At 54.9% G+C, this 24706-nt stretch overlaps 3 long non-coding RNA genes across 4 annotated transcripts in view; 1 reads left to right on the forward strand and 2 right to left on the reverse strand.

Annotated features, from left to right (window-relative positions):
• Positions 1–1145: 1145 nt before the first annotated feature.
• LOC137476372 (uncharacterized) lies at positions 1146–4467 on the reverse strand. Its single transcript, XR_011000327.1, has 3 exons — positions 4335–4467; positions 3798–3930; positions 1146–3446 (listed from the first exon to the last, which is right to left on the reverse strand). It is a non-coding gene; the product is annotated as an uncharacterized lncRNA (long non-coding RNA).
• Positions 4468–14501: 10034 nt separating this feature from the next.
• On the forward strand, positions 14502–17571 carry LOC137476384 (uncharacterized). The gene is made up of 3 exons (XR_011000334.1): positions 14502–15237; positions 16732–16845; positions 17436–17571. It is a non-coding gene; the product is annotated as an uncharacterized lncRNA (long non-coding RNA).
• The window catches only part of LOC137476382 (uncharacterized), a 32795-nt gene continuing 24766 nt past the window's right edge, over positions 16678–24706 (reverse strand). The window contains exons 4-8 of one of the 2 annotated variants that reach the window (XR_011000331.1): positions 24085–24655; positions 21791–22084; positions 21315–21474; positions 18955–20322; positions 16678–18165 (exon numbers count right to left, since the gene is read on the reverse strand). This is a non-coding gene — a long non-coding RNA (uncharacterized lncRNA). Of the gene's footprint in view, positions 18166–18954; positions 20323–21314; positions 21475–21495; positions 22085–24084; positions 24656–24706 lie in introns of those variants that run through there. The other variant, XR_011000330.1, reaches the window with a different exon arrangement.

Genomic DNA, 24706 nt, shown 5'->3' on the forward strand with positions numbered 1-24706 from the left:
GCCGGGAGGAGCCGGGGCGGGGCGGCGGGAGGAAGAACGATTCTGATTGGCCGGCTCGTGGTCCTGGGGTCGGGACGGGCGGTCGCCTTGGCGACCCTGACGCCGCCATTGTCCCCAGCGGGGCTTGTCCGGGGCTCTGCCGGCCCCGGGACCTCCCGGCCCCGCGATCTCCGGGCCTCGGAACCACACCGGGGTCTTCCCCACGGCCGGCCCGCCCCCAAGCCACCCGTCCCTCATGGCCGCGCGGGGCCCGGGCGCCGCCGGTGCCGAGATGGCGGCGGGCAGGCCCTGAGGGGAGGCGGCCGTGAGGGAAGGCTCGGAGCCGCGGCGGGGCTGCCCCGCCGCAGGAGCTCAGCGCCCTGTGCTCCTTCCCCTGCCGGCGTGGCAAGGCTCGAAATGGCTTGTCGGGCACAGCTCCTGCCGCTGGGAGAGCCCCCGACCCAGCAGGGCTGGTGTTTTGGGCTCTTGGTTTATATAAACTCTGTTCAGGCTGTAGAGAAGTGATCTTGTTGGTGTTATTGTTCACCTGAGACAGAGCATGGCCGGCCCTTAGCTGGAAATGTCGGAGAAGCTGTCGCTTGGCTGTGTCATGGGGTTATGCTGTTCCCTTTTTCTATATTGTTCCACTTGGGACAGCTGCCACAGAAGTTCCCCTTCCTGACAGGCAAGAATGTGCTTTTGTCCAACCTTTTCATGTTTTGCCCAACCCAAGAAAGAATGATGCAAAGAAGTTTTAGGTTTGAGTGCTGTTTGAATTGAAGCAGGTTTGTACTGTCTCTGGTTTCTTTGCCAAGGAATAGGAGAGCCTCTCCTGTGAGTCATGGAATCACAGATTCCCAGACTGGTTTGAGCTGGAAGGGACTTTAAAGACCATCCAGTTCCACCCCCTGCCATGGGTGGAATCTTCCACTAGACCAGACAAGAAAAGGAGTTCAGCTTGCAGCTTTTCTGGTACCTAATTCTTAGGATGTGTGAGATTTTCACCTCTGTTTTTAAAACACAGCTGCCCAGACCATAACACCCTTCCCGTTGAATGTCAGTCCCCAAACCCAAAAGGAAATGTGTGGTTTCAGACATTTTGCTGAGTTTCTGAGACTGTCAGTGACAAACCATTATGAAAACCCAGTGAAAGAGACGGAGATGGATTTATAAGTATAACTTCACTATTTTAATAACTCTTGTACAGTGCATGGTTATATCATCGTCTCCTTCGCTCAGTTACATCAATGTACAGTACTTTATAGCAGTGTCTGCAGGCAGTACAAACAGATCAGGTGCACAGCTCAGTCACTTGGAAATTTGTAAAAGTGACCTCTGCAATAAGGTCTGCTGAGATATCTGTTTTAGGAAGTGCTCCTGTGGCTCCCAGCTTTACAGAGCTGTCGTGTACACTCCTGTTAAAATCCCAGGTAACTATAATTCCCTGTGATTTGCTTTCCTCTACACCCCAGGACTAGAAGGTGGCTTGTTTCCTAGCTCAACATTTGTTTTTATTTTCATTTTAGAAACTTTTTCGCCTCCTGTGCTTGCCATCCTGCTTCCTTTCTCCACCCTAATCCAGAGCCAGGGCTTCTCAGGAGGATTGTCCTCTTCATCCCTCCCTGACAAGGTGAGTGCCCTTCTCAGATCCCAGCAGGGCTGTGACTAAACCCAGGATCCCCCCCTGCCTGCACCCTAATTCTGCTGGTGCCAGCAGTGTCCTCTTTCAAATGAAGAAAACAGATTATCCATCGGAGACACTTGAGAATAAAGCCAAAACTGAGGTGCACTGGTGTTCTCAGATTTAGACACGAGTTCCCCAGATGCTGTGTTAAAGCTTTTTCCATTAAATGTGCAAGGACAGACACAAATTTGGGCAAAGACTCAGCACGTGCTGAGAGAGAAAACCCAACTGTCCCTGGGCTGTGGCAGCTCTGGAGCTGTGTTTGCTTCGCTGCTTTGCAGTCAGGTTGGTCTGTCAGTTAAATAGAGATAGAAATGCAATGTGCCAAACTTGCTGTGGACAGGAACTACGCTGCTTGCTTGAGTTTTGAAATTGTGAGTAAATTTTGGAAGCATAATCACTAATTCTGCCTCTAGGGAGAGAGATTTTCCTCACCCCCTATTTACAGATTGTTATATACAAATGCACATAACTTTATGAAGGACAACAGGAAGTCAAGAGCAACACCCTGTGCTAAATTAGATTTTTTTTTTCTTGTGCCCATTTATTTTGAGTTAAACCTGCCTTTCCCAGTGTGCTTTGGGGTTTCAGCTATTTGGGAGTCATTTCAGCTGACTTTTTACAGTGAAAACCTGAAGGTGGGGACGAGTGACCAACACCCTGGGAAGGGCTGTGGGTGTGCCTGGGATGGGAGCAAATGGTCAGGGTTTATCTTCTCCTGGTTTGAGGCCGGGTTTGGCAGCACCACAACATTCCAGTGCAGGATCAGTGGCCCGGGGAAGGGCTGCACAGCTGCCCTGAGCCCAGGCCTGTGCATCAGCAGCAGTGGGCAGGTAGAACTCGCCTATGTCCACGTTCAGATCCCTTTGTTTGTCACTCCTGCTCATTTCTGGGCACGGAGAGCTCATTTCAGCTGTTCAGAGACACCACTAACTGGTCTGTGGATTTAAGGAAGCAGCCAGACTTTGGGAATGTGTGTTGCCTTGTCCAATGAGGGGACACAGGGGGACAGGAGGGGGACAGGGAGTTCTCACCGGGCCTGTGCTCTTGGGCTGCAGGGGACACCTGCAGGAGGAGGAAATGGAAATGGAAATGGGGCTGCCTTAGGTTGCCCAGAGGGGCCGTTAGTCCCCATCCCTGGAAGTGTCTGAGGCCAGGCTGGACAGGATTTGAACAACTTGGCCTTGTGAAAGGCATCCCTGCCCATGATGGGGGATGGAACAGGATGAGCTTTAATGTCCTTTCCTTAAACCCAAACCACTGCAGGGCTCCAAAGCCTTATTCCCGTGGTGCAGGCTCCAGGCCTTGAGGCTCTCCTGAGCCTCTCCTGAGCTGTGTGCCATGCCTGCCCTGCCAGCCAGGGGCTGGGAGCAGGGACAGCCCTTGGAGAAAAGCTTTGGGGTCTTTGAATGCAGCCCTTGTCGTACATCCAGCCCCGTGTGAATCCTGCTCTGATCGCATGCACGGAAAGTTTCAGTATAAAATATATAGTTATAAAAAAAATACTTCATGCAAAATTAAAACACCTTTCCCAGTGGGATATGGTCTTATTGTCAACCCTTCCCAACAGTGTTCAAGGAATTGTCACTCTGATGGCAGCTGGACCCCAAGGGGAGCTCTACTGCCTCCGGCCTGGGCCGGGAATCATTGCTTTCATTCCCTTTTTTTCTGCACTACTTAGGGCTAAGAGCTGAAATAAAGCAGAGAGACTTTAATTAGCAGAATCAATCCTTTCCTGGCGGCGCTTCATGATTTCTTGGAGCTCTGACTCCCCTCTGCTTTTCTGGAATGGAAACAAAACAGGAAGTTTGGATTTGAATTTCAAGCTGTAGTTAAATGACAGTATTTAACAAATGCTGTAGGAGTAGAGCTAGTTTCAAAGGGATAGGTGATACCAGTAAAAAGCAGATTAATTAGTGGAAACAGGGGGATCTTATGGATTTGGGGCTTTTTAGCTTAAAGGACACTTCAGAATTCTTACGTGTGTTTTATTGCTTGTATAGGTTTTAGTTGTGTTGGGTTTTGTTTATGTTTTTTCAACTGCATTTCTTAAAATGCCTGTTTAATGAGCTATCTGACACTGCTGGTACTGACAGCCTCCATTCCATCAGGAATTATCTGGAAAAACACTTACCTCCAGCTGGTTTTTCTCCACCGTGATCTTGCTGTACACTCTGTTTCCCTCATCACCACACACCTTCTTCAGCTCCTCTCTGTTGAGGGAGAAGAGCTGAGCTCCAGTGAGGATGCCCAGGTGTTCCACAGTCCTGGGGAGACACAAATGGGGAGATGATGGTTGTGCTGCACGTGGCCCCATGCCAGAGGTGAGGAGTGGGAGATGGGAGGCTGGAGCTGCACTGCGATCGTATCACAGGGCCCTGGGGCTGTGCCAGGGTGGCAGCTGTGATTCCAGTGGCGTTTCAGGCCGTGGGTTTAGTTCGTTGATTATTTTTCTCCAAGAAAATGTTTATAGCAAAAAATGGAGAGTGAGTTTGGGCTCTGAACATCCTGGTTATAGAGCCTGGATTTAACAGGATTGAAATCTAATTTACAACACAGGCTCTGTAAGTAAATCCCAGTGACTTGTCCCAGGGGAGATGGTGCCAGCGGCCTCCCAGCTCCTTCTCCAGGGAAGGACGAGCGTTTCATGTGGCAATAGAGCAAATCTTACTCTTTGCTGAATGACTTGGCCTCCAGCCAGGCTTTGACTTCTTCAGTGCTGGATTCAAAGGTGAGGGGCACAAAAACTTGCTGAGGCTTTCCACTTTGAAATTCCTGTGGGGAGGCTGAATTTTATTGTTTGTGATCTTTTTTAGCAGCTCATCGTTCAGCTCATCCATTTGGTGAATAAGTTCTGTAGAAACAGGTAGGGGGGAATGAAATCAAATCTTCAGTCAAAAATCCCATTAAATCTGTTTGTGGGGAAATTGGAAGGAAAATGGGGGTGTGGCTCAGCATTTTTATTAACTCTGTAAATACAGCCCAGGAGAGTGCTTACTTCTGTATTTTAGCTCTAAAGAATGAGATTAAGTGCTCTGTTGGAGCAATAGGTGGAGCAGTGACATTTGGACCTTCAGAGTACCATCAGGAACAAACGTGTACCGGGAGATTGCCACAGTTTTGGAAGCTGGAGGGCCCTAGAGGGGAGTGGGGGATCTCCCCTTTCCCCCTGAGCCAAGAGTCTCCCTTCAGCTTTTGAAACCTCACTTTCTCTTTGGGAAAAACTGATTTCTGCAGTTCTTCTACAGGATGAAGGAGAGGAGGGATCACACAATCCCAGCCAAGGGATCTAAAACGCTGCTTTATGGTTTCTTGCACTATGACTGGGGAGAGAACCTCCCTTTCACCTGTTTTGTGAGCAAATTTACAGTGGGACCAGTTGTTTCTCATGTGTTTAACTCACCCTGTTCCTCCTGCTCCATTCAAAGGACATAAAACCCCTCAACACCCACCAGCTTCTGCTCCAGGTGTGCTCAGGGGTGTAAACTGATCTGGCAGAGTCTTTGCTCCCAGTGGTGCTCTCAAGTGGTGACAAGGGACAGGGTTCCGTTCCCTGAGGGCTGGTGTTGGTGTTGGGGTTTTGCTTCAGTTTGTCATATTCCTGGGTTTGAGTTATTTAGTTCCCTTTGGGCTGGTGAAATAAGGGAACTGCCCTGCAAACTTCACAGCAAGAGGGGAAAATCCCAGCCCCTGTGAGGCAGCAGATGTTGGGGGGATGGACTTTGTGTTTCCGAGAACCATGTTCCCATTCTCCTGCGACCCTGTGTTGCCATTTATTTTCCTCCCATCACCATCACCACTGGCTGTTGCCTGATCTGTGGAAGGACAGATCTTTGAGAATCTACAACTGGAGATTTGGGATTGAGACCTTTTCAGTCCTCTCTGCTACTTCTAGTCAGTGATTTGCTGATCCCAGAGCTGCAGGTTTTGCTCCACAGCAGAAGAGAAGCGGCAGGAAGCACAAACTGGGAGCAAGGAACACACTCATGATGAGATGAGTTTGAAGGTCCCTTCCAGCCCAGGCCATCCTGTGATTCTGGGAAAACACCAGTGACACTTCATCCAGTGTCACTTTCCCTGTGAAACTCCTGAGGACTGTGGAGAATAACTCGGTGTTAGGAACAGATTTGTGCCCAGCAGGGGATGAGCAGGGAGTTGTTGTCCTCCCTCCTCACCGTGGTTAAGATGGGACTGATGTGTTTGAGCTGAGGAAGTGACACAGCCCAGCACTGGGAGCCTGTTCCAGCTTTGGATTTGAGCAAAGCTCCGTGTCACTGCTGAGACATCACCGGGGGAAATGGAATTGGTGCTTGCTGGTATCCTGAGCTCTCTCCTGCCCCTGGGAAGGGGAGGGGACACCTTTTCCCAGGAGTGGTCACGTACCTCCAGGATTTCATCCTTCAGCACCAAGAGCTCGTTGGCATTTCATGCAGTGAAATTGTAGCGGATTTCGGCAAATCTCCTGGGCACAGCCACTCCCTGGGCCTCAAAATTCCTTCAGGAGAGAAAAACTGGAGTTTTAGTGGAGGCCCATCTTAAAATGGAACCAATTGTGGGTTCACTGGTGGAACAGGAGTGATGGTGGCCGGGAGTTTGCGTTTGGAGGGGCAGAGTCCCTCTGCTCCTTTTTTCAGGAAGATTTTTCAGCCCTTGTTTCAGTGAAATCCTCAGGGGCTGGGAACAAGCAAGCAAACCAAAGCTGTTGGGGTTTGATATGGGGCCTTCCTGGGGAGCTGTGAGGCAGCTCCTGGAAGGGCGGGAGGAAATGCTGCTTTAGAGCCTGGAGAGACTGACACAGCAGGACCCAAAGGCTCCGATTGCAGCTCCCAGGAGAGAGGAGGTGTGAGACCCTCCCTGTCCTGCCCAGTGGAAACAGCTGCCCCAGATGCCACAGCAGGGAGCAGCTGGGGGAAGTGTAATTGAAAATCCCAGAAGGCAGAACGCACTGGAAATCTGTGGGGTTTTTATCAGGCAATGCTGCGCTGCTGGCACAGAATTCTGCAGGTTCCCAGGAAAAGTGGGTTTGGATGTTTCTATGCTAAGATGTATTTGAGCACAGGGGAAGAGAAATGCATTGATGTGTTAGCTTGGGACACCAGAATATACGGTTTTCAAAGTTGAATTGGCTTTTTGTTTGAAGAGAGAAAAAAAATGAATATGGTAGATTGTTGAAAATGGTGAAAAAGTGGAACGAAAGGTTCTTTTTGACCCAAACTGAAAAGTTTTGCTTTGTTTTGTTTTGTTTTGGGTTGCCTGGCTTAGGGAAATTTAGCAGATCTAATATTTTTCTTCTCCAGCTGAGTGAAATGTTATCTTTTTAATTCAAAAAACATTTGCTGTAGGGGAAAACAGCCTTGCTTTGTGAAAGGACGGGCAGGAACAATGTTAATGCACTTCCCATGGATCCTTTTGCTTATGAAATGTAACCTGCACAGATACCTGATGCCAAATTTACAGGGGCTCAGGTTCTCCTTCAGCTTAGGTCAAGTTTTGTAACTCGGAGCCATCAGTGCTTCCAGCACTGCCAGCAACTGCTTTTCCCTTTCTGACCTACTGGGTTTGGCCAGTGGTTTGAAATCCATGTACTGAGGAAGCTCTTCTTTGTGAAGGTTCTTTGTGAACCTGTAAAACCTGGTGTTGGAAAATGAGCCCATTATGCTTAGTTTAAATTAATTTTCCTGCCCTCATTAGCTGTCTTAGGTGGTCAGAAGGAGGTTGAAACCACTAATTTAGTGTTGGATACCACAACAGTGGTTGCAGAGTTGTCTTTAGCTCACATGCTTTGGGACAGCTCCTGGTCTGGTTATACCCCTGTGGAACATTTTAGTTGTCATTCCACAGTGGGGGAGAGCTTGGAGGAGTCAAACTGAATTCAACAGGCCAGGGAGGGAGTGCTGCCTTTGCCCAGCAGTGCCCTGAAGGCCGGGAGGGGAAGGAAATCCCAATTAGGTTGGAATTCTTTCTGTGGCATTCCAGAAGGTAACTGAGTCAGGAGGGAGGAGTTTGAGGCCGGCGTGTGCTCTGTGTGCACCTGGATTGTGCAAGGGGACCTGTGCTGAAGGTTGTGCTCCTGCTGGGGCTTCCAGGACACTTCTCTGCAGCCAGGAGCCGAGGTGTAAATAACTGTAGTACTGAGGGGTGGCTCTTTGTGCTAAGACGGGGTCTCCTGGCTGGAAAACTTGTTCAGGCTACTCTGAAAAGAGCAGGAGCACAGCAGGAAAAATGTCTGTCCCAGGGCTGTCATCCTGGCAAATTAACAACTCACTTGCAATTTTTCTTTCCTGATGTGTTATCCATAAGGCAAATTTGCTGTTGAGGGTGTGGAAGGCAGGTAAACAGGTACAACCCTATCCCAGGAGAAGGGAGATCTCTCCTCTCTCCTCTCCTCTCCTCTCCTCTCCTCTCCTCTCCTCTCCTCTCCTCTCCTCTCCTCTCCTCTCCTCTCCTCTCCTCTCCTCTCCTCTCCTCTCCTCTCCTCTCCTCTCCTCTCCTCTCCTCTCCTCTCCTCTCCTCTCCTCTCCTCTCCTCTCCTCTCCTCTCCTCTCCTCTCCTCTCCTCTCCTCTCCTCTCCTCTCCTCTCCTCTCCCACTGCTGCTGTCTGGGGAGATGCTACCTTGGCAGAAGGCACCTGATCATTTCTGTTCCAAGATTCCATCCTGCTGTTTATGGTTTGCCTGTGCTGAGACAGGTGGAAATGTTTCCCTACATGTGTTTTCTGCCAGTCATTAAAAACAGACTCCAATCTTCTAATGTAAACGAAATTCTCCTTATTTTTCCCAACCTTAATGAAAAAAAAAAATGGAATTGGAGAAGACAATGATCCTAATTCATTCCCTGCTCCACACTGCATCTCTACCACTTGATGTTCCTACCAGGACACGCTGCAGCAGAATCTTGGTGGCCACAGTTGGGAATTGGAAGCAAAGCTGAAGGGTTTGTCCTCTAAGAGAAGTGGTGATTTATAAACAAAAGCAGAGTGGTATTCCACACAAGGACTTGGGATTGGTGATGGTCCCAGTCCATCATCTTTCTGTTCATTTTCTTCTGGATGCTGCAATCTGCTGGGCTGGGGGAGCTGTTCCTTTACATCTCTGTTTAATTTTCTGTATTCTGTTAATGCTCTGGAAATCTGCTTTTAATAAAAAGGCTCCTGAGGATACTGATGATGTCCCAGGTTCCTGGGATTCACAGCTGTGTGTTCAGACCAAGGATTGTTCTGGCTGGCAGAAGCTGCACCAATCTCCCAGGAATCTCAGTCTGGGTTTGTCTTTTCTCCCAGTTCTCCTCAGTCTGGGGGTGCAGTGCAGCGCTGCCCTGTGGATCTTCTGGAAGAGTTTTGGGGTTAAAAAGATTCTTTTCTGTTCTGCAGTTTTTCTCTAGAACTTGATTAAAAAGAATAATGTGCTGATGTGATCTTAATTGGTTCATTTGCATTGGTTAATTAAAGCAGATCATTGAGAAGGGGCTTGAGCACCCCTTGGCTGGAGCTGGCAGTTCTTTATTGTCTCTTCATTCTTTGAATTTACTGTAATTATTTCTTAAGCAATGGCTGCAATTAAGATACACGGCGAGGAGAACAGCATTGCTGCCCTGCTGGATTGGGAAATCCAAGTGCAATTCCTTGGAGAGATTGAGGGGATGGGGAGCTGAGCCTCAGGCTGGGTTTTGGCAGCAGGAACTGGGTGAGGAGAGGAGAGGGGAGATCCCCCAGAACTGGTTAAAGCCAATTCTGCTGGGTTTGGGTGCCCTCACCCCAAAAAGGATCCTGGCTAAAGGGGACTTGAGGAAGCAGCGGGATGTGCTGGGGGGCTGTGCTGGAACCCCCAGCCCCTGGCCAGGGGTGGTGGACAGTGCCAGGTTCACAGGGACACTACGGAGGGGCTGTGCTGGGATCCCCAGATTCCAGCCAGGAATGCTGGGAAGTGTCAGCTCCATGGGGACACTGTAGAAGGGCTGTGCTGGGATCCCCAGATTCCAGCCAGGAATGCTGGGCGCTGCCAGACCTTTGGGATACTGCCTGATCCAGAGAGATTTCCCATCATGTTATCTTGTGCTCAGCACAACTGGCAACTCATTGGAGTCCCACAGGCTGAAAATCCCACGCGAACAGCGGGAATCGCAGCCGATCGATCACGCAGAAGCCAGTCCGGGAGAGGAAATGAGCTTTCTACAGAGGTGTTTTACCCAGTGCGTTTTAATTTAAGGCAGAACACTGCCCGCCCCTCCCACCTACCTCAGCCCCATATCCTTTATTGTTGGGGCTTCTCTATGAGAATTATCTGCCTACGCTGGATAGAAAATTCCGAAAATATTCCTCCGGCGCTGCGGGGACCGGCGGGGTTTGGGGGGTTCCGGGGCCGCGGCGGGACCGCGCCCGGAGCCCCGGCGGGGCCGCAGCCGGAGCAGGAGCGGCCGCGCCGGGCTCCGCCCCAGCGCCCGTCCCGGAGCGGCTCCTCCCGCCCGCGGCGAGCCCGGTCCCCATCCCAGCCCCAGTCCCGCCCGGTCCTCCGGCCCCGCGACGCCCAGCGGACACGGGCGGGACCCGGACGCGAAGCGCCGGTCCCAGCGCCGGGAGCAGCCCCGGTTCGGCCCAGCTGTGAGGGGCGGGGCCGGCCCGGGCGAGAGGGGCGGGGCCGCGAGCGATGGCCCCGCCTCCATCGCGGGCAGGCCGGGGCTCCGTGAGGCGGGGCCGGGGCTCCGTGAGGCGGGGCCGGGGCTCCGTGAGGCGGGGCCGGGGCTCCGTGAGGCGGGACCCGGGCTCCGTGAGGCGGGGCCGGGGCTCCGTGAGGCGGGACCCGGGCTCCGTGAGGCGGGGCCCGGGCCGGTTCCAGGGGCGGGGCCCGGGCCGGTTCCAGGGGCGGGGCCGGGCCGGCTCAGGTGCGCGGGGCGGGCCCGGCTCAGGTGCGCGGGGCCCCAGCGCGGCTGCGCGGGGCGGGGCCGAGGTGATTTAAGCGCCGGAACTCTCCTCCGGCGCCATTTGCTCACTCAGAGCACGCTGCGGGTCGCTGCTCCCTGTCCGCGCTCCCCGGGAGGGGCGCGGGGCTTTCGGCCTCCCCTCCTGCCCCCCTCTACCCCTCCTTCCTTCTCCCCGTGCTCCCCTGCTTTCTTCTCCTTTCCCCCTCTTCTCTCTCTCCCCCAAACCCTCCCCGCCGTTTTCCCCCCCCCCCCCCTCCTTCCTCTCCTGTCCCAACCCCGTTAATTCCTTCTGTTCCCCCCCCCTCCCTCTCTCCACGTTCCTTCTCCTCCCTTTCTGGCCTTTCCCTTCTCCTCCCGCTTTCCTCCGCACCCCGATCCCCCTTCTCTACCCCTCCATCTCCTCCACATCTCTTCTCTCCCCGTCCTCCCCTCTTCATTCCCCGCAGCCGCGGGGCTCGGGGCGCCGGAGAATAAAGCCCAGAGGGCCGGAGCCCGGCGCCCCCCGCCCTCGCCGGGAGCCCCACACCGGGCGGTTCTCAAGGATCGCCCGACACCGCCGGGGGTCCGGCTTTGCCCACATCACAGTGGGGGCTCCCCGGCAGGGTCGGGGCTGGGGGTGAGGGAGGGACCCCTCCTCCGGAGGGGGTCCTGGGAGGTGGGCTTGGGGGCTGGGTGGGTTAGGGAGGGCCCCCTCCTCAGGAGGGGTTCGGGGGGGTTGAGGGGCTGGGGCGGGTTGGGGGGGGCAGGGGGGGAGGGCCCCCCTCCGGAGGAGGGGGTCCTGGGGGTGGGTTAGGGGGGGAGGGCCCCCTCCGGAGGAGGGGGTCCTGGGGGTGGGTTAGGGGGGGAGGGCCCCCTCCGGAGGAGGGGGTCCCGGGGGGGTTCGGGGTGGGCCCCCTCCGGAGGAGGGGGTCCGGGGCAGGGGGGTGGGGCGGAGGGGGGCATTCCCCCCCTCCAGTCCCCGCCCCCCTTCCCCGGATCCCCTCCTCCGGACGGGGCTCACCCGGGCCCCTCCCGGGACCCCCTCCTCCGGACCGGGGCCCGGGGGAGGGGAGGGAGGGGGCGGGTGGGGGGGAAGCGGAGGGGGTCACGTCACTCTGCAGCGTGAGCACACACAGCTATCAGCGGACAAACAAACGGCCCCTGCCGGCCTGCCCCCCCACCCCACCCGCCCCCCTCCCTCCCCCGGGCCCCGGTCCGGAGGAGGGGGTCCCGGGGAGGGGCCCGGGTGAGCCCCGTCCGGAGGAGGGGATCCGGGGAAGGGGGGCGGGGACTGGAGGGGGGAATGCCCCCCTCCGCCCCACCCCCCTGCCCCGGACCCCCTCCTCCGGAGGGGGCCCACCCCGAACCCCCCCGGGACCCCCTCCTCCGGAGGGGGCCCTCCCCCCCCTAACCCACCCCCAGGACCCCCTCCTCCGGAGGGGGCCCACCCCGAACCCCTCCGGGACCCCCTCCTCCGGAGGGGGGCCCTCCCCCCCTAACCCACCCCCAGGACCCCCTCCTCCGGAGGGGGCCCATCCCAACCCAACCCCCCCCGGACCCCCTCCCGAGGAGGGGGCCCTCCCTGACCCACCCGACCCCAGCCCCCAAGCCCCTCCCCCGGGAGCCCCCAGTGTGATGTAGGGAAGGCCGGAGCCCCGGCGGTGTCGGGCGGTGTATTTGACCGGTGTGGGGGGACCCGCCGAGCGGGCCCGGCCCCGTGTGGGGGCTCCAGGGACAGCGGGGGGCGCCGGGCTCCGGCCCTCTGGGCTTTATTCTCCGGCGCCCCGAGCCCCGCGGCTGCGGGGGAAAGAGGGAGAGGATGGAGGACGGGAAGAGGGAGGCAGAGGGGGTGGTCAGCGGGGAGTCAAGGACGGAGGGCAGGTGGGGGGATCGGGGTGTACCGGGCAGTAGGGAGAGGGGACAGGGGAGGGGGGCTGGGAAGGAAGGAAGGGTAGAGAACGGGGTGAGAGGAATGAAGGCAGACTGGGGGGAAGGTGGCGGGAGAAGGTAGCACGGAAAGGGGGCAGGGGGAGCCGAGGTGGAGGAAAAACCTGGAAGGAGGAGGGGTAGAGTGGAGGCGTAGGGTAGGTTTGGGGTGCGGAGGGAGCGGGGAAAGGGGACTAGGAGGGGACCGGGCTGGGCCGGGGGGGAGGGAGGGGAGGGCTAGGGGGGAGAGGGAGGGGGGGGAAGGGGGGGGAGGGTGTAGGGGGTAGGGGAGGGGAGGAAGGGAGGGGAGAAAGGAGAGTTACAGAGAAAAGAAGCACAGAAGAGAATAAATAAATAGGAAAATAAATAAAGAGCCCAGCCCGACCGCAACCTTCCCCACCGAGCGCCGAGGGGGCAAATGGCTCCTGAGCTCCTTCCCGAGGCTTAAATACCCCCGGCCCCGCCCCGCACAGCCGCGCTGGGGCCGCGCACCTGAGCCGGCCCCGCCCCTCACACCTGAGCCGGCCCCGCCCCTCACACCTGGGCCGGCCCCGCCCCTCACACCTGGGCCGGCCCCGCCCCTCACACCTGGGCCGGCCCCGCCCGCTCCCGTAAATCCCGGCGGATCCGCGCCCGCTCCGCTTTGTGCGGTGGGTGCTCATCCCGGGATGCGGCGGGGCCGTCGCTCGGAGCGCTGTGCGGAGCCCTGGATCGGGGGCTGCTCCCGGTGCTGCGCGGAGCTCGAGGCGCTGAGGTGGGAACGGGACCCGGGCCAGGGAATTCGGGTCTGGGTCCCGCCGGTGTCTGCTGGGTGTTCCGGGGCGAGTGGGTTGTGGATCCCGGAGCTGTAAGACCGAGGCAGGACTGGGGTAGGGATCGGGACAGGCATCGCCGCGGGAAGGAGGAGCCGCTCCGGGACGGGCGCTGGGGCCGCTCCCGGCGCTGCCGCTCCTGCTCGGACCGCGGCCGGCGCGGAGCTGGGGCCCCGCCGGTGCTCCGGGCAGGTCCCGCTGCGGCCGCGGGGAGCCGCGGCTGTGCCGCTGCCGGGCCCGGCAGGAGAGCGGCGCTTTCCCGGAGCAGGCGCTGGATCGCGGCTGGAAGCGGGCGGGGCGCGGGGACCGCCCGTGCCGGCCCCGGGACCCCTCAGAGGCCGCCGCTCCCGCAGCGCCGCCCGCCCCGCGGGGCGCCCCCTGGCGGACACGGAGCGGGGCTGCGAGTGCGGCGCTCCCGCCCGCGGCCCCGCGGAACGAGCGGGGCTGCATCGCCGCTCCGGGCCGGAGGAGCCGCTCCGGGCCGGGCGCTGGGGCCGAGCCCGGCGCTGCCGCTGAGCCCGGCGCTGCCGCTCCCGCTCCGGCTGTGCCCGGTGCGGGACGGGGCCCCGCCGGGGCTCGGTTCTGCTCGGGCCGCTCATCCGACACCTGCCAGCTGAGACCTGATGCTCCCCTTCCTCCCCCCACGTTCCCTGTGGCTCCCACTCTCCAATGCAAAACGACTCTGCATTTAAAAAAACAGTGAAAACTCTTTATTTCTAGAGCACAGGATATTCTGAGTTAGAAAGAGCCACGAGGATCACCAGGTCTCATGATGATAAGTGACTGGCCCGTGTGGGCATTAAACTCGGAATCCTGCCCCTCTCAGCATCCTGCTCCAAGCACCTGAGCCCATCTCAGGGTCAGGAGGAAGGTCCTGCCTGGGATGGGAATGGCCGCTGCCAGCAAGGGCATTCCTATGCAAATCAGCAAATTTTCTGTTAATGCTGCTTTATACACCAGCCTCTGGAATAGCTCTAGGGCAGAACTGGCTGGCACCTGACATGACAGCACAAAACTCTTCCCTTAATCCTGATTTTCTGCCCTTTCCAGCATTTCCCTGATGGCTGCAAAGGTGCTTGTGCCATGTCCCTTTCCAGGGAGAAATGAGCAAGACAAGTCCTGAGGGTTCCCTTGGTCCATGGCCAAAGTTCTGGAGAGTGTCGGGGCTGGTCCTGCCTGCAGAGGGGCGTTTCCTGCAGGTGAGTGTTCACAGCCCGAAGTCACGGTGGGGGCTGAGGCCGGGGCTCTTCTCGGGCCCGGAGCTGCACGGAGCCCTCGGGGACTCCTGCTCCCTGCCAGGAATGTTCCTCGGTGTTCCCTCGGTGCGTCCCAGCTGGCCGGGAACGCGGGGCGGGAGGAGGCCGAGCCCCAGGAAGGGAAGCAGCCCCTCTTGTCCTTGGTACCTGCAGGGGAGGAGCTGTGCCTCAGTGTCCTGCCCGTGGCAGGCAGCGTGCCAAACACATCCCAGGGATGGGCACTGGGATGCCTGGGCAGCGCCGGGATGGGCACGGATAAAGGGCTGCCCGCGGCTCCTCGGCCAGGGGCTGCTCTGAACAGGCACCTGGAGATGCTGCAGCCCGGACAGAGCCCACTGACATCCCAAAAATAGCCCAAGGAACAGCTGGCATTGCCTGGGAATGTCGGCACGTTGGCTTTGCAGAGGAGCTCAGACAGCAATTCCCGTGCCCGCCTCCTGGAGCTCCCACACACCCACCAGGTATGTCCCAGCCACCCCAATCCCTTCCCTTCCAGCCTGGGGACATCCTCCAGCAGCAGCATTACAGCCAAGGGAATTTCCCTCACAGAAATTCAATCCCAAGCAATGCCCTCGGAGATGCTGTAAAGTAAAAGGTGGGAGTTGGATGAAGTTTGGTTTGGATGAAGTCTGGAGTTTTTCAGGGAGCCAGCTGGAGCTGCAGAACTGCTGGGAAGCTTTCACAGGTGGGTCACAGTGCAGGTGCCCTGAAGGCAGGGATGTGCATCCCTTTCCTCAGGGAAAAGAACTCCCAGAGGCCACTCCCGAGGCTCTGGAACGAGCTCAGCTTCTGCAGGGAGAGATGTCCTCCCCTGGGCACAGGGGCTGCCTCAGCACGGCCGGGAGCGCGTCCGGCCACCGCCTTCTGCTGCTTCCAAACATCACCTGGAGCCCGAGCTCAGGGGGTGGAACCACTGAATTCCAGGGAACTCTGTCAGCTGCCCCCAGGGACATGGGTGGGGCTGGGGGATGAATAAATAGCAAAGGGTTATAAATAGGAAATGCTGTGGAATATCAACCTGTCCTTGTCCTGATCCCACTGAGCTTCCTTGGAAGAGGAAGGAATTCTCCTGTGCAGAGAATTTGTCCCACCAGCAGCAGGAATTCAGGGCTATAGCTCTAATTCATCTAAACAGCAAAGCTGAACCCTAAATCTGAGCACCACACAATCTGGGGAACAATCTTTGTGCTGCCCTGTCAGCCAAAGCCCTTGGGCTGGGAAATTTCAGCAGCCAAATGTATGGAATTATGTAAATCCCAGCAACCAGCATCCCCTAAAAGGACAATCCAAGTCCCAGGGTGTGAGCGCTCCTGTCCTGCTACTGGCGGGACAAATTCTCTGCTCAGTTGGCCCTGGCTGGGCAGAAGCTGAGAGCAGGAGGGGTGGGAGAGCGGATCCGGCTGCCCGGGAAGTGCTGGGAGATGAGGCTGCTGGAAACTCATCTGAATCAGCTGAAAACATTCTTTCCCTGGAAGAAGACAGGAGCCAAAGCAGATCCCTTGTGGCCAGCAGCTGGATCCACTCTGGGGGAAAACACCTTGCCCCTTCCAAGAGCTCTGACTGTTTTTCCTCCCAGCTCCTGAGCAGTGTCAGGGCCACCGTGAGGGAGTTCAAATCCAAATAAACCCCAAAGCCCACAGAGTGAATAATCCCAACAGAGAAATGCATTGCTGTGGTAAAAAGTTTAAAGATCTGTTAAAAAGGCTATGACAACACTGTAATGGAACCTTCTTAATGCTCTTGGTTCCGTTATGAATTTTTAGTCCCTCAATGGGCAACTTGTAGAATTTATCCTGGGATTTAGAGGTTGAGCAGGGTTGGCTATGGATTGACCTTCTGTGCAAACACAACTTGGGCCAAGGTGGCTGAACTCATTACCTCAGCTTTCCCTTCAGAAATATCCCCTATTTATTTCTCTGTAGATGAACTCAGATTTTGCCCCAAACTGCCCACTCCTCACCTCCACTTACCCTCAAAGTGTCCATTCTGTTTCCCACAGGTGCCCTGGTGATGCCAGGGAGGTCCCTTTGCCCACAGTGCCTTTCTCCTGCCCCTCCCCAGCCTGAGGCTGCTCTTCTGCTCACTTTCTCTGCCCTTGTCACACACAGTGGGGCACCAAAGGGGGAAGGTTTCAGAAAACATTTCTGCAATTAATTCATAATTATTTCCAATTCCCCAGTGAGAAGAACATGAACTCACAACCATTAAGGCCTGGCAGTTCCCTGCAGTGAGAGCTCAGCACACATCCAGAGGCAATTCCAGCACCTGAAAGGAAGAAAGGAAGAAGAAAAAGGTGATTTCTTCTCTTTCAAAGTTATTTCAAGTTCTCAGACCCAAACCAATCTTTACCCTTGATTTTGGCTGAGTGAATCCTGAGCAGTGGGCACAGGTCCTGTCATTCCTGCTGATGGGAGTGATGCTTTCTGGGGAAATCAGCTGATTTCCAAAGTTCACTGCCTGCCCCATGCCTGATCTGCACAGGAGAAAACCTCTTCCATGAAGGGATTTTGCTCCATCAAATCCCATCTGCCCAGGCTGCTCCGTGTGGATGTTGCCAGGCTGGGGCAGCACAGGCAGATGCAGCTCTCAGCTCTCTCTGCTCCAAACACAGCTCTGGGCTCCTTTGCAAACTCCTCTGCTGCGAGGTTTTCTCCAGGAGAACTCAAGGAATGGCTCATGGCAGGGTGGAGATTAAGTTATCACAGAGGGAAGTAAAGGATAAATATTCCTGTAAGAGCCTTTGGGATCTGCCGGGCTGAATTGGGAAGGGGACATTCATTCCCTGCAGTGCAAATGCACAACCACCTCCAACAAAAGCAAACACAGTCAGGCGGGGTCTGAAAGCACCACCTGGACAAACCTCATTGTCATTCTTCCTTTCAGGGACCTTGGCAATCAAACTCTGAAGCTGACAAGCCCAAAAGCTCTGGAGTCTGTCTGCTCTGGAACAAAAGGATACTCCCAGGGATGAGGCACATTCCCAGCAAAGGCTCCCAACGCGGCACAGAGGCACCGCTGGAGCTCGTGTTGGGGCTGGGCAGGGCTGCCAGGAGGACACAGCCCCCAGCTGGGGTGGCAGTGGCAGTGACAGCAGCACATTCCCACAGTCTGATGGCACAACAGAGGGACGAGGGCCAGCAATGGCCACGGGAGCTGCGGGTTTCATTCTGCCCCCTGCGCTGCCACATCCCGGCAGGAAATCTCCAGGGGGGACAGAAACTCCCTGGGTGCACAAAGTGCAGCAGCTGTGACCCTGATCCTGCTGAAACTCAGCGTGTGGGGCCAACCCCCCGAGGTAAACACTGCCCTGCCCTGCCTCAGCCTCGGCCACTGCCCCAGTTCTCAGCTCCCACTGCTCCGGGGCTGCCACCACATTCCTGACGGAGCCAAAGGCCCCCTGGGACAGGGCTCTCTGTGTCCCAGGCCTTGGGGACTGCAGGGACCAGGGCAAGGACAGCCTGAAACCAGGGCAGGTCCCTCTGGGGACAACTGGGGACTCACCCCACACCACGGGCAGGACCAGGGGCTCTCCAGTGCAGGCCGGAGCACGTTGGGCTTGGCTGCTCAAACACCAAAGCTTTGGGCAGAGATGGGATAAGTGGTTTTTCCTGTCCTGAAAGAGAGGAGAAAATGGAAATTAGGTCCACTCTGGAAGTCAAAGGCTCCTGGCTTTCCTGCTTCTCTTCTGATTGCCCACTATGGGGTTCTATCCATAAAAAATGAGAGGTGACACCAAATTAAAGTGCCTCTTTTTTGACATTTTATTCCTTATTATTTTCATACATAAAAGAGATGCCCATTTTTTCTTATTGCATTCTTTGCCTAATTTTAACAGACCCATTTTCATTCCAGGCCACACTTGTGAGTTTCTGAATCCTTTGCCACTGGACTTTGGACAAAGGAAGAGAAGGATCTGTTCCACATGGGCACCATCCAACGGGGAACAGCCCCAGTGCCAACCCCAACCTGGGCTGAGCACGCTGCCTCACTCCCCCCTTCTGGATCCTGGCTCCACTCCAGCCTGAGTTTTCCCCATTTTCCATGCCCAGAGACAGGAAATTGTCCTGGTCAGGGTGTAAGACCTTAAACTGCACATTGATCTGGGGGGCTGTGACTGGGATTCCAGCAGGGAATTCCTGGTGTTACAAATAAAAACCATTCCAGGGCGCAGCACTGACAAGGTTGGGAGCTGCTGCTTCACCACACGGTGTCAGCAACAGAGAGAAAGCACAAAATGTTATCCAAAACCAGGTATAAAATGATTCCTCCTGCTTTTAGTGGGACCAGGGCTGATTCTGCCCTGGAGTGACAAAGAACTTCTTCCTCAGACCCCCAGAGATCCCTCAAAAAGCCAAAGTGCAGCAGGGAAGGGAAGGAGGAAGGAAAGGCACCTCTGCCTCACCTGCTGGGAACAGCACAGGTCCTGCTGCTCCTGGGGACTGGGAATGTGTCCAGAGCCAAAAGCTCCTTCCCAGGCTGGAGGGGCTTTCCTAAAGCACCACCTGTGGGAAGCAAAGGGCTATGGAAGACATGGAGTGGGAATGTACAACCATAATAGTATTGGGAAATAGCAACAGCAGCAACAATAATTACAAGGGAGCAGGGAGGATGCTGAGCTTTAAACGAGGTTTGAGTGAGGCAGCTTCTCCTGGGCTCTCTGAAGCACAGCTCCAGGTCTGGGATTCCAGGAGCAGGGCAAACTCCCAGTGTCCAATCCCTGGATTTGCCTCCTGCCAGCACTGGGCACCTCGGGCATGCTTGGCTCAAGTGCTCCAGTGCTGCTGCCTCGAGGGATTGGGAAAATGGGCATTAAACCCCTTCCCACAGGGCTGGCTCCGAGCTCTGGCTGGGGAAAGCATTGGGCACCTCTGGCATTTCAATGGAATCAGTTTCCATCATTCTGAAGATACCCTGAATAAACCCAGGGCACATAAATAAACCTTTCTCCATAAAGACAGCCCCAGGGAATACACAATCATTCCTATGCCTGGTCAAACAAACCAGCAGCCAGTTTTTGGGGAGAGACTCCAGACTGTTGTCTCCCTCCCTGGCTGTAGAACACTTGCAGAGGCTTTGGAGTTCATACAAGCTTGTCAGGATTTGGATATTTCATTTAAATTCCATTCATATACTAAGGAATTTTAAGTGTCCTAAAGGCACCTCCACTCACACTTTGATTTTAAGCCCTCTACCACCAATGAATTTGGATGTTCTTTTGTTAGGAACACCCCACCTTCCTTAGGGAACTCCATGTGGGAGATAAAATAAAGGTGCACAAGAGTTTGGAATGCAGCTTCCAAGTCATGTTCCCTGATAGGAAATGACTCCAGATCTCTGTTCTCTGTTTAAACACAGCCCGGCCCTTCAGGGCTGCACACTCTGAGCTACACAACTTGTGAGCTGGCAAGCAACAGCAGCTGAGGTCTCATTCCAGCTGTACACAAAAACAGGGATTGGGGGCTGCATTTGGATACATGCAGGCAGGTTTGGGTCACTTCAGAAAGTTTCAATCCCTGTTTTTCAGAGAGTCCATCAGGGATAATGACCTTTCCACAAATACCTCCTAAAGCACATGAGAATGTAAGAAAATAGAATCAAACCCTTTGTTCCATTGGCCTCACACCCCAAATTCCAGTGGGACAGACAAGTCCCTCTCCTTGGAAGGCAGCATCTCCTACCTGGACTCATGCCTTCCCCAGCTTTGGTGGCCGCTGTCTCCATCCTCCCACACCTCCTCATCTTCCTCCTCGGCAGGGTTGGCTTCCTCATCCTGCAGAGCCAGCACAGGGACAGTCACCAGCCTGCTCATCCCCAGCCTGGGCAGCAGGGACGGGCTGGTGGCACCCTCTGGATGTCACCCCTCTGCCTGGCACCATCTCTGCTCCGCGGCCCGCTCCCGTTCCTGGCCTGGCAGCTCCTTCCAACGGGATGTTCCACCACAAACGTTTGCTCTGCTGTGTTTTGGGACAGCAGAGACTCCCCCGAGGCAGTGGGCAAAGCTCCTGTTCCCACATCCTCTGCCTCCCACAGCCCTGCTGGGGCTGGACAGAGCAAAGGAAACTCCTCAGTTCCTGCTGGAAATTTCCTCCTGTGCCCATAAACCCCGAGAAATCGTGGCTGCTCCATGCCTGGAAGTGTCCAAGGCCAGGCTGGATGGGGCTTGGAGCAGCCTGGCCTGTGGATGGAATGAAATGATCCTTAAGGTCCCTTCCCACTCAGACCATCTGGGGGTTCCATGATCTCTCCATGCATTTATTTTGCACCATTTCCTCTCAAATTTAGACCATTTGCTAAAGCAATAATGTTAAAATGATTCCAGGAGTTAAAAGGGGAGCGTCAAACATACAAGAATCATTCCTACACCCATCAAATCATTATTAACTGGAATCCTATTCCCTCATCTCTGTGCTTGTTTTGCTTTCCTGGAAGACCTTATGATCCCAGAGTCTCTCAGAGAGATGTACTGGGATTACTGGAAGGTTTGCTCTGTCAGAGAGCCAAGGAGGTTTACACTTGTTCCTCTGTATCTGTACGCTTTAACCAGCTTTTCCCCAGAGCGGTGCTGTGGGAGAAGTTTGGAATTACTAGGAATGGATCAGGTTCACTTTTTCCCCCCCACTGTTTCCCAACTACTTCCAAACTTCTGGAATTACCCTCAAATGAGGCTTAGGAAACAACTGTGAAAACATCAATCAGAGGAACATCTTGAAAAGAGAAAGCCACATCCAGCAGCAGCAGGAATGATCCCATTTCTGTTCTTACCTGGTCTCCAGGTGCTCCTGCCAGAGCTCCCAACAGCCATTCCTATTCATAAACAAGAGCTAAGGAAGATATTCCTGCTGTCCCTGAGGGTGAGGAGGCAGTTTTGGATGTGTTCTTTGCCATGGAATTGGACAACAGAGTCCAGAGGGTCTTTGTGTCCCTTCCAAGACAAACCAGCCCATGATTCCATGATCAGCACCTCTCCCAGTTCCACTCCAGAAACATCCTCCCACTAACCCAGGACTTCCCCCTCCTCTTTTTGCTCCACATCAGGGATGTGCTGCGAGTGCCACAGGCATGGGATGCCTCAGCATTCCCTGGGGATGCCATTCGAGGCTGAACTCGTGGCCTCAGAGCTCTGCACTGACTGCTCAGCCCCAGCTCCAGTTGGGAATGTCTCAAAGAGCAGTGTGGGGTGTTTGCTCCCTCTCCCACCCAGCCATTGGGACAGCTCACACAGAATGTCACTGACTTACCGGGTCTGGAATTCCTGGCTTGAAAGGCAGGGGGTGGAATATCCTCTCCTGGGAATATCCAGGATACCAGGAGGGTCCCTGGAAGCCACAGGTCAGGGGCAGAGTCAGATGAACAAACCTGAACTGCTTTTCAGGAGATGGATCCCCAGCCTGTGTCTGCAACAACTCCAAAGCTGTTCCTTCCACTTGGCACAGCCAGGGAAAACATCCCCATCATGGATTTCTGACAGGAAAAACCTCACAGCTCCAGGATACTTGGGTCCTCCCAAAACCAGGTCAGCACTCCAACAGGCTCTAAGGAATAAACAACAGGAAAGACCATCTCAGCCTGCACACCACAAGCTGGGCACCACATTCCTCACTGAACTGGGCTGTTCCCACATCTCTGTGACACAGTTGGTTGGGAGCATCCCCATTTCCTCGCTCCTCCATTCAGAAAGAGACATCAGAGCCCTTAAACAACCAGTGTGCAATCCCAACAACCCAGGGAAAACCTCCTCACTCAGGGAAGAAATGTAATGCCCAGTTTTGGAAAAAAAAAAACAAATAGCAGGACTGGAAACATTTCCAGGCATGGAGCCTCTCAGCTCTGGAAATGCAGCTCCCAGGCTTCTTCCCATGGAAGCCCCAAACTTACCCCTGACTGGGCTCAGGGAGAAAACCCCACCCATTTCACCAGCCTGGTACAGAACAAATCCCATGCACATCCCAGGAAGGTGTCCCTGACCATGGCAGGGCAAGGAAACAGGATGATCTATAAGGTTCCTTCCAACCCAGACCATTCCAGGAGTTTAAGGCTACTTAAACTTGATTTGAGCCACTTCTCAGCTCACAACTCCTTCCCAAGCCTCATCCTCTGGGCTGCCTTTCCCAGACGTTGCTGGGAAGGGAAGCAGTGGCTGCTCTCCCCAAACACACCCCTGCCGGTTGCTGTGCCCTGCCCCAAAACACCAGGTGACACGAGGGGCTGATCCACTGTCTTGGCTGTTTTCCACAATCCAGCACTTCAGGGACTCCAGAGTCTGTCGGAACCCAGAATGTCCCTTGGACACTCTTGGATGTTCCGGGCCCAGGTCAGAAGCATTTGAGACCCTGGAATGCAGCCACAGACCCCTGTGGCTTTGAATCTGACCCATGGAACAATTTACCAACCTTGCAGGAAGAACAAGAAATCACAAAAGTTTAGATATTATAGTAGAAGTAGTCACAAAGTGAAAGGAAGAATCTTTGAGTGCTGTACAGGGGGGTTTTAGGCCTTGTACAGAGGGTTCTGAGTTTTGTGCATGGGGGTCAGAGGTTCTAAGATGGAGGGATTTGGGTGTGCCCTGCCCTCTTTCCTTCTTCTTCCTAACCTCCATGTTCTTGGTGATGTTGGCACTCACAGGTTGGTTTAGAGTAGAAAGTCACTGTTCAATGTAGGTGATGGGCATTGTGGAAAAACCATAAACATTTAACACGTAATGTATGATATAAAAGAGGGCACCAGCCCCCTGGGAGTCAGTGTCTGCCCTTGCCTGACTGCTGAACGGACCGCAGCAGCTCAGGGAGAAATCTTTTAGATAACACACAATAAACTACCTTGAGACCGGACGACAGAAGACTACTGAGTCTTTCTTTGAAGGCACAGGTTGGAGGAGAGACTTTTCCATCTTTCGGGGTCACCCCAATCTGGGGGTGAGCCCTGTCAAGAGTCCTGACAGGATCAATCAGTTCCAGGCACTGGCTCAAAGCAGCTGCTGTGCTGGAAGGGGCAATTTCAGAGGCTCCTCTCCCCTCAGCTGGGAATTCAGTACTGCAAAGGGCCTGGCAGTGATTGAGGATTTATCTGTTCCTATGGATTAATCCCCAACATTCACTGCAAAGTGCTGCTGGAGCATGTCTCCACAGAAAAAAGCTGTGCCCAGTCCAGAGGGTCCTCAGTGGGGTCCCTGCCCAGTTTCCCAGGATGGATGGAAAGCTGCTACTGACAGGCTGGATATCAGGAGAACTTCAGTAATTTACTGAAAGCTTCTGAAACAGGGACTTATTTCCAAGTCTAAGGCAGCTCAAACCCAATGGCTCACCAGGCTTCCTAATAAAGTGCTGCAAAAATGTGTCTGTGTGTAGGAATCTTCTTTTAACCCAATTTCAGAGAAGATTACCTGAGATTTCAGTTAAAATTTAAACCAGCCTTTGACATATCAGACAGAAAAAACCTATTTAATAGCTCCTTTTTTCCCAGCTGCATGGCCCAGACCCAACACTTTGGCTTGTGTGGGAAATGGCTAGGAGTGCAGAAACCAGTTCAATCCTACCTTCAAGCAATTCCCAGGGAGTTCATGACTCTCCAGTGAAGTCCTGGCTTGGAACAATGCTGTCCTGCCTGCAGAAATGACTGGGGCGAGTGCAGGTGCTCCGAGCTGGGAGTGACAGCTGCCGCACCGCTTCCTGTGCCTCACCAAAGCCCCAGGCACTGGGAGCAGGGGGCTTGGTGTGGCTGCAGGCTCGCTTCTGGCCACAGGTGCCTGCAGGGGAACAGTGACCCTTTTCCAAAGGAAACAACGCTCAGTCCCCCAGTGCCTTGAGGTCAGGTCAGAGATGGCATCTGGGACTCCAAGGGCAGCCAGAGTCTGAGCTGCTGGCAGCTTTGATGTGGGAGAAATCCTGTGATTTTAGCAGGCAGCAGCCACTTTTGGCCACAGGTGCCTGGATGTGAATGGTGGCCGTTTTCCACAGGAATCAGAACTCATCCCCCCGGTGTCTCAAGGTCAGGTCAGAGACAATGGACATGCTCCTTCTATATTAAATCAAATGGTTTAGCATACCAATATTACATCCTCTATGCATTGTTACATTCACTCCTCTTATTTCCATGATGGGCTGTACCTGAGGGAAAAAACTTGTAAAAGTGAGATAATTTAAAGAAAACTCCTCTTG

Source organism: Anomalospiza imberbis, chromosome 6 (assembly GCF_031753505.1).
Source record: "Anomalospiza imberbis isolate Cuckoo-Finch-1a 21T00152 chromosome 6, ASM3175350v1, whole genome shotgun sequence".
NCBI classification, from domain to species: domain Eukaryota; kingdom Metazoa; phylum Chordata; class Aves; order Passeriformes; family Viduidae; genus Anomalospiza; species Anomalospiza imberbis.